Raw genomic sequence first — 8,422 nt, 5'->3', positions numbered from 1 at the left:
GTGAAAGAAGTTTCTAGCCCTCGTGGATGTGTCTATCAAGGTACAGCTATGGCCCCCATACCTGTAGTAACTGAGTGCCTCACAGTCTGTCCTGTATTTATCTTCGCAACACCCCTGCGAAGTAGGGGAGTTCATTTATTCCCATTTTACTGATGGGGAAACTGAGGCACAGAGCAACTACGTGGCCACCCAGACAGTCTCTGGCACAGCAAGGAAATTAAGCCTGTCTCCTGAATCCCAGGGTAATGCCCTAAACCACTGGGCAATCCTTCCTCTCGCTGAGGCACGCAGCAGAATCTGATCCCCCGTGCCTCAGCCTTTCCATTCACTGTACTTTAGAGCCGTGTGTGTGTGGGGTAGTGTGTTGTGGCTGGGGGGGAGCATACTGTGGGGTTTTCTCTCTCTGGCCGCTCCTGCTTTGCATTTGGTCTCACTTTTGGTCTTAATGCTGCCCTCAGCTCATTCCACCGAGGGAGGCCCTGGCAGTGGTGCTCTTTGGATGTAGTTCATCTCTCTTTTCCTGCGAGCTGATGCAGCCTTTTTAGTCACTTGCATGGCAGGTAACAGAAGGGCAACCAGCCCTCCTGAGTGTGAAAGACTGGAGTGGAGGAAGGATTTGGGGGTGTGATTTTTTTTTGGGGGGGGGGAGATAGAGAGAGAGGGTGTGTGTGGAAGAAATGAGAGAGGAAACCATGAAAAATGAAGATTTAATCCTTAAATGAGACTCATATTTAAAACAAACGGACCCAAGCAGAAAGGAAAACACCATCCATTAAGTATCCATGTCCATAATTATTTTGGCATTATCTGTAATCAAGGATAAATTGATCATTCACACTCTTTGCTCAATTCATTCAAACGATTCAATACCGCAGCCATTAAATTCATCATCTAGCTTCCCAAGTGTCACTTGCTTTCTAGTAAATACACCAAATCCACCCCCACGCTGTCCTGTCAGGCTTCCCAGAATATTTTGCAGACAAAAACAAATAAAAAAAACCCCACAGCCTGCTCGCTGTCTGAGATAAATGTTCAAAAGAGCTTCATTAAGAGAGAGACACTTCATCACTGACCATCTCCTACAAATGTAAAACTGACCCTGATCATTTATATAGCAGAAAAGATTTCTTCCCCTCTGGGCAGCCCCACCATCCTCCATGTTTAAAGGCCATGGCATTCACTTGACACTGGGGCGAACGAATGCATGGCGTGCAGGGGTGTGGTGAACTGAGCCCAAGGGACCTGATTCTGCTCTCACACCAGTTTTACACCAGTGTAATTCCATTAACTTCAGCAGAGTTGCTCCAGATTTTTTTATTATTAATCGTTTGTATTATTGTACCACTTAGGAGCCCTAGTCATAGCCCAAGGCCCCATTGTGTGAGGCACTGGACAAACACCGAACAAAAAGACAGTCCCTGCCTGTCACAGGGTGCTCTACTCAGCTCGGGAGCACCTCTTTGTGGGCCTGGTTGGGGATTAGCTCTGCCAGTCTGATGCCTTTTCCTGTAGGTGCTCGCTCGGTCTCCCTCTCTCTTGAAACTCAATGGCTCCCACTTCGTGGCTTGGCACTCCAGCCAGGTTGATGTAGTTTTGCCCTTCCAGGGGTTTGTGTAGCAAAGTCTCTCTCTGCTGATTGTGTCTTCCAATTCACTGCCCATCCACGGTGCCACTTCCCCAGTGGTTGGTAGGGGAACCCAGACTTGCCTTCTACACTGGGTTCCAGCCCAGGGACCCTACAACCACCAGCTAAAGGTTGCACTGCCCTCCCACTTGCTGCTGTTTCCCTGGATTGCTTCCTACATTGCCTTTATCAGGCTTCTCCACTGTCCTCTAGGCCTCAGAGAGAGAGACTGTAGACTTCCTCCCTTGCAGCCCTTTTCTGCCCTCAGCTACCTGGCTTTATACAACCACCCTCCCCTCCGTTCTTGTCCAGGTAAGCATCATCCTTTAAGTGGTCCCCATTGCTCCTGGCTCCTTCTCCAGGTGCAGCGTAGGTGGTTAACGGGCCCACCTAACCACCTTAACTCCTTCAGAGGCTGGTATGGGGTGACCACTTCCCCCACCCCCCAGCTCCAAGGGACTTACAATCAAAGTGTAAAACAAGAGCCAGGCAATGAATACAGACAGATGAGGGAATACAAGGAACCAGTGAGACATGATAGGCAGTGGTCTCTGCCTACCAACAGCCTAGCTGTTAATCGTTATCAAGCTATCTGTGAGCCTCCTGGCAAAGGATGGTTTGGGAGGAGGGTGATGAGCTAGCTGTGCAGATGTTTATGGGGAGCACTTCCCAAGCATGCTCCAAAATAGCCCCCCAACCTATAAGTATGACCTACATTCTTGATTCCTCAACATATGACCTTACATATGTCTGCAGTAAAATGTTGTTCGAGTGAGCCCAGTTGACCATGAGAGCCAAATCACCTTGCAGAATTGATTTGTCCTTATATCATTTACCACACAACTAATTTTTCTGTCATCAGCAAACTCTACAAGTAATTATTTTATGTTTTCTCCTCGCTCATTGATACAGCATGGGAGGAAGAACAAAGGTGCTTCTTTGAAAATGTAGTAAGTGGGAAATGGAGGCTGCCACCATCGCTGAGTGGAGGTGAGCCTCAGCAGGGAACAGCGAAGGAGAGATGATAGGTAGGGTGGGATATGACCATGAAGGGCCTTGAAAGTATGTACAAGCAGCTTATGTTTAATGCAATAGAGAATGGAGAGCCAGTGGAGGAAGTCAAAGAGTGAGGTAACATAGTAAAGCAGCAGGCTAGGAGAATGATCTTTGCATGAGTAAGAACAGAATCAGGTCCCACTGGGCCTGCCATGAAGAGTTTACACTCCATGGGCGTGACTCTGAGCAACAGTAAAAGCTGAGCATGCAAATCGCTATGCAGGAAGTTTGCTAGGACAAGACCTGTCACATGGAGAGATGGCAGGGAGCCCGGCACAGTGTGAGTTACTCCTTTTGCACAGTAGACCCAATACTACAGAGACGAGGGGCAGAAAGAACCCACTTTGAGTCTCGGAACCCAGGCTGTTTGCAGCAATGCCAGTTAGGAAAGCAGGCCAAATGCCCAGGGCTGGTGATATTCTCCTGTGGAGGATCTGGCCCATCAGTGAGCAAATTTGTCACTAAGGGAGAATTGCTATGAAATCCTCATAGTGACATTTTACAGTCACTTTTTCAACTCCCGAGATCCGATTTTGGAGCCGGTGCCAGAGAGAGAGCGGCTGTGTGCCGGCTGACAGCCCCGGGTGGTATTCTACAAGCTTGGCTGGCAGCTGCTGTGCTGGGGAGGGTACAGTCAGCAGCTTCTGACAACCAGAGGGAAGAGGGGTGGGGGGGGGGGGGCTGACTTGGATGGCGTTCCCTGCGCTGAGTAAGAACGTTTCACTGAACACGGGCCTGGGCTTGTGGGGGCTCCATGCATGGCTCAAAATAGCGCAAAGCAAGGTCCCTGCTTATTCATGGCCACCTGGGCAGAGGCTGCCAACGGGAAGGGAGGAAATGTCACTTCAGACTAATAGAGGGAGTGGGATGGACCCTAAAATATCACCAACCTATCACTGGGACTTAGATGCTGCTGCACAGTCAGCAATGGAAGCTGGTGACCCCAAAATAGGTGGGTGAAAGTGGCTGGTAAAACACTCAGCTCAGAAGCAGGTAATGCTCAGCCTGTGTTATGTTGGATCATATTAAAGAAGTTCTGTATTAAAAGCACAATTGAGTTTGATTCCCCATAGTTTAAATTCCAGGGTATTACTAATTAAGACGTCTCTTGGTTTTTGGTCTCTTATTTTTACTGTTTCTCTCTCTCTGTGTGAAACTTGCAAGTTGCTAATTGTGTTAGTACATCCTAAAACAGAGGTCTCAAAGCGATACTTTGTAACAACAACTACTCACACACAGAGAGACTCAAAGCAATACTCTGTAACAACAGAAACCGCACCCAGAGACTCCCCGCCCTTTTGTTGTATTTGTCTCACTTTGCTAACAATGGTGATTAAAATAGAGACAGAGGATGTATGTGGATGGATGCTTGGTGTGGATAATAACTGAATGATCAGGGAGGTGCCAGCCTAAGAATCCAGTGTCCATTGGCCGAAGAAGGAGTCAAGTGGAAACAACCAGAGGACCCCCAGAGGGCAGACTGGAATCTACCCAACAGCCTCAAGGACGGGAGAACCAAAGAACAAGATAACATCTGGCAGCACGGAGCCATCAGGTGCCATCTGCTGATTGATTCAGCAACAGCATGATGAAGCAATTCCCATAGACTGGCATAGGAATAAATTCCTATAAAAGTGGACTCTAGAAACTGAGAACTTTGGGGTCTGATTCTGCAAACCAACTTCCAGGAGCATCAGATGAGCATCTGACAAGGCCCTGCTCCCTCCTCATGTCCAGGCCACCTGGCCAGTGGCTTGGCATGAGCAACTCTAAGGCTGGTAACTATGATAATAACCTTGCAGAACCTGTGTGTGTGTGTGTGTGTGTGTGAATGAACATGTGAATAAATATGAGATTGAATGGAATGTTATAGCTATAACTAACTCCTTACTATGATTCTTTCTGTATTCACAATAAATGTGGCATTTTGCTTTATTCCCTTTAATAAGACCTTGCTGGTTTTTATTTTATTGGTATAACACCTGCATTGACTCAGCACAGGACAGGTTCTGCTGGCTGTGGCCAGGCTGAGAAGTCCTCAGTGGTGCTCGGCCATCTCCATGCAGTGAACACTTTCCCTCCCGCCAAACCCCGCTGCTTTCCTTCGTCCTCTCTGCTACCATCACAGCCTATGCTGGCTGGGGGGCGGGACGCCTAGCATGGCGGCACCCTGGCTTCATTCCGCGGCTGTAGTGGGCCGGAGCCTCAGCTGGTGTCAACGGACACAGCGCCACTGACTTCTGTGGAGTTGTTCCCATTTACTCCAGCTGAGGATCTGGCCCTGTGAGCCCATTGGCAGCAGAGTGAACCTGCTCTGCCCCCAAGGGGGCGGGTGCAAGTGTTAAAACCTCCATACATGTTGAGGGGGGCAGCTCCTTCTCCAGAGTACGATATGGGCATCTCGCTGGTTACAGACCTACAGCTGAAGTTGTAGCTGTCGCTGACCTGGAGAATTATACAAGCAAGGCAGTGGGAGACCCTCGATTCTCAGAGCAGGGTGCCTGTCCTTGACAGAGAGGACAGGCAGCTCTTGCAGTCAGAGTGACAATGGGAGTTGCCTGCACTCCCTACGGGGACACTAGGCCTTACGGGTATGTCCACACAGCAATTAAACACCCGGGGCTCGCCCCAGTCAGCTTCCCGGGGCTCAGGCTGGGGGGCTGTAAAACTGCTGTGTAGCTGTTCAGACTGGGGCTGGAGCCTGAGCTCTGGGATCCCACCTCACCCTAGAGGGAAATGACAAGCAGATGACAACTTTACCTGTGCGTGTTGTACCTCTCCACCTCTCCTCGTAAATCAAGGAAAAGTCGCTCCTTGTGGCCTGCCAACTTAGAATCCTAGAATCTCAGGGTTGCAAGGGACCTCAGGAGGTCATCTAGTCCAACCCCCTGCTCAAAGCAGGGCCAATCCCCAATTTTTGTCCCAGATCCCTAAATGGCCCCCTCAAGGATTGAACTCACAACCCTGGGTTTAGAAGGCCAATGCTCAAACTACTGAGCTATGGCTGGGGCAGGCACCATCTGCTCATTCAAACCTGGCAAGGGAGAAGGCATGTGCACACTTACCTGACGTTCCATCTCCTGGCTCAGGCTCATCCTGGTGGGATGGGCTAGACAGTGGTGGCATCTCAGAGAGATTCCTGGCTCATGGCTCAGCTGGACACATGACCCTCCTCCTCCACGCTGTTCATGGCGGGGGTCAGTTTCTGTGTCGCAGGCTCCTCAGAGGTATCCACCTGCCCTGCTACGTGGCGGTTAGGTATCCACCAAACATGGCATGCAGCTTATTGCAAAAGCATTAGGTCTGCGGCTTGGCACCAGAGCAACTGTTGGCCTTCCTGGCATTGTGGTGTGCCTGCCACACTGCTGCTGATCCCTGTCCTACCTCTTTGCCTGCATCCTCAGTGCAATCTTGTCGCAGGTGCTGAGGTTCCTAAGATACCTCCGTAGCTGTGCCTGGCCTCCTGGATCTCCTGGCCACGCCTGGCAGCAGTGCGTTGCACACAACAAAGGAGAGCTGCTAGGTGTGCTGACCAAGCTGGGCAACCAGGAAAAGGCATTTCAAAACTACCCAGAGCTTTTAAAGTGGTGGGGGGAAGGGTACGGCTTCCGGTCTCCATGACCCTGGGCAGTGGAGTTCACAATTGTGACCAGAGCGGTCACTGTCCAGCATTGTGGGACAGATGCCGGAGGACTATTAGGCTTGACATAGGTCATGGGTTGGCTACACTCGCATTGCGTTGAACGCATGACGTTGACCGGGGCTCAGTACCAGTTGGGAAAGGGGAGTTACTGCAGCACCGTAATGGAGCACTTACGTCAAGCAGGCGACAAATAGGAATATTGACACATGCCCAAATAAGCGGACATAAGGTGGCTTATGTCAACCTAACTTTGTAGTGTGGACCAGGCCTAAGCCTACTCTCTTGACAGAATACCACAGTTGTGAAATGTAACAGCCACGACACACTTACAATCTACCATCTAAACTATACTTGCCCTTACCCACCAGTAACCCCACAGGCGGCTTCGGTCGCCCCCTCATTACTGCCACGTGGCGCAGCAAGACCTCCCCCGGGTGCCTGACGGCTGAGCCAACCCGCACAATTTTGCACTAAAATGCTGCGGACGAGCTTCTCAGGTACACATGTGCCCCTTTCCTTTCCTCACCCGCAGGGTAGGCACAAGCCCTCATCGCCTGATGGCACAGCTCTGTGACACCCCTCAAACTAACCCCCACCTCAGGTCTCAAACACCTCGTGCCCTGCCTGCCCCATCTACTGCCTCCTCCCTAAAACCGTTCAATACAGTTACAATCACGCTGAATGCTGCTGCTGTGCCTGTGAATAATTCCCAGTGGCTATTGCCAGCTTGGGGGGCTGGGAAGGGGGGGGGGGGCGGAGTTAAAATTACATGGGTGTGTAAATTAAATTCTGTAATTCCTGTTTTTTTTCCCCCCTGACATTTTAGTTTGGCTGAACTTGACAACCTGGAAAGACACAGGCTGCTGCTGGGAAACCGTAACTTTGCATTAACCATGCTTTTTAATTAAGATAGACTTTATGGTGTCTGTTTTCAGTGATCCAGGAAGGCCTCTTACAGCCACTTTCCAGAGCAGTTGCTGCAATGTCTTTGAAAGAGCCCTCTGGACTCCTGAGCGGGGCATTGGCCCAACTGAAGTAATTATTAGTATTTGTGTAACAACTGAGCTTCGGGCCCCATTGTGCTAGGTGCTGTACAAACACACTGTCAAACTTTGAGAGCAGGGCCTGTTACTCACAGTCTAAATAGAGGAGCCTGACAATGGCTGAGAGGAAACAGCTGGCATGGTGTGGCTGTGACCTGCCCAGGGTCAGGCAGCGCACACGGGAGGAGAGGTGGGTCAGTGGTTAGGGCCTGCTCTGCCACAGACTTTGTGTGTGGCCTTGGGTAAGTCACTTAGGGCTAGATTCACACAGGCCCTGAGGCATTGCAATGCCCAGCGCCTCCAGCCCAGTAGCAGCCTCGCTCTGCATTAGGTGCTCGGGCTCCCTATATAATGTATTAGTGGGAGGTACCTAAGGAAGGGATTCTCAGATGCCAGCCAGCTGCCTAAGCTAGCCAGGTGTGCAGAGGAAATGTGCGTGGGGTATCCTCAACGTTATTACGGTGCCTAACACCTGTTGATCTGGCCTTTAGGTGCCTGCCAGGCCAGAGGGAGATGCCTACCACTAGTTGGGATGCTCAGCTGTGAACCTGGAGTTAGCTGCTTGAGCTAGGCCAACTGTTTTTCGTGAAAAACCTGAGGACAAGTAGTCAGAATGCATGCTAAGCACACCTGCAAAAGCCAGCCCCATTGGCGAGGTAGGCAGGCGAACACATGGTTCGAGACCCCCCGGCTTTGTATCTGCTGGGGCTTTGGCTTGTGCTAGGGCTCTGAGCAGCTATTTCCTGTCAGGTGGTGTCCGTGCTTCGGTGGCAGTGTGCATGCCCACCCCGAAACATAGGCACTATGGAGACTTAGGCTCCTATGGGGTTAGGTGGCAGCTAAGCAGTCGTTTTGAGCCCATTCCTGGTGCTTGAAGAGGCAGTTGGGAACCTAAATACCTTTCAGTACCGCCGCTCTCCAGCTGTTCAACGGGGACACTGGCCCTACCTCACAGGGGTGCTGTGTGCTGCATTAAAGAGTGTGAGGTGATTTGGGGGGTTGGGGGAACAACAGCTAAATTCCATTGGTGACCAGGCATGTAAATACCTAAGCGGC

Source organism: Lepidochelys kempii, chromosome 6 (assembly GCF_965140285.1).
Source record: "Lepidochelys kempii isolate rLepKem1 chromosome 6, rLepKem1.hap1, whole genome shotgun sequence".
In the NCBI taxonomy this organism is placed as follows: domain Eukaryota; kingdom Metazoa; phylum Chordata; order Testudines; family Cheloniidae; genus Lepidochelys; species Lepidochelys kempii.
Note: the sequence above shows the minus strand (reverse complement) of the source record.